Source organism: Carcharhinus amblyrhynchos, chromosome 2 (genome assembly GCF_965287045.1).
Source record: "Carcharhinus amblyrhynchos chromosome 2, sCarAmb.v2.hapA, whole genome shotgun sequence".
Taxonomy (NCBI): Eukaryota; Metazoa; Chordata; class Chondrichthyes; order Carcharhiniformes; family Carcharhinidae; genus Carcharhinus; species Carcharhinus amblyrhynchos.
In genome coordinates, this window is record NC_137325.1 from 22,457,603 (window position 1) to 22,458,231 (window position 629).

At 39.7% G+C, this 629-nt stretch overlaps 1 non-coding gene across 1 annotated transcript; it reads right to left on the bottom strand.

The window, feature by feature from the left end:
• Positions 1-555: 555 nt before the first annotated feature.
• trnat-agu (transfer RNA threonine (anticodon AGU)) lies at positions 556-629 on the bottom strand. The gene has a single exon. It is a non-coding gene; the product is annotated as a tRNA-Thr (tRNA).

Sequence of the window (629 nt, forward strand, 5' to 3'; positions counted from 1 at the left end):
GAAAGATCAACTTGATGCAAGGTAGGTCCATTCAAAATTCTGATGGCAGCAGGGAAGAAGCTGTAACACTACATTGTGTACCCTCTCCTCTACTCTATGTACAGTATGTTTTGTCTGTATAATACGCAAGAAACAATACTTTTCCCAATACATGAAACAATAATAAATCAAATCAAATTGCCTTGAAAAATAAATTCACATGAGCTGCAAATTTGATTTCTTGTTGTTCTATTGCTGTTAAAAATAAGGTGATGCCTGAAATAAGATTCCCCAACTTATGACAGGTGAAATGCTGGCAAGGGTCATAAGACAAAGGAAGCCATGTCATTCCTGTTCATCCTTTTAGAAATGTTCCTGAGCTGTGACTCTTCCAAAAATGAAACTTCACTAGGGGGCAATCTAACGGATTGACTTTTGCACATCGATCCACTGGTGTAAAATGTTTGACGATTTAAAGGGAAAAAAATATGCGCTCTCAGGCATGCCCTAATAATTGTCACCATTTGTTAAGAGTAGCAAAATTGGGTACAGAGTGAGGTGGGGAAAATAAATAGCAGGCACCGCTGGGATTCGAACCCAGGATCTCCTGTTTACTAGACAGGCGCTTTAACCAACTAAGCCACGGCGCC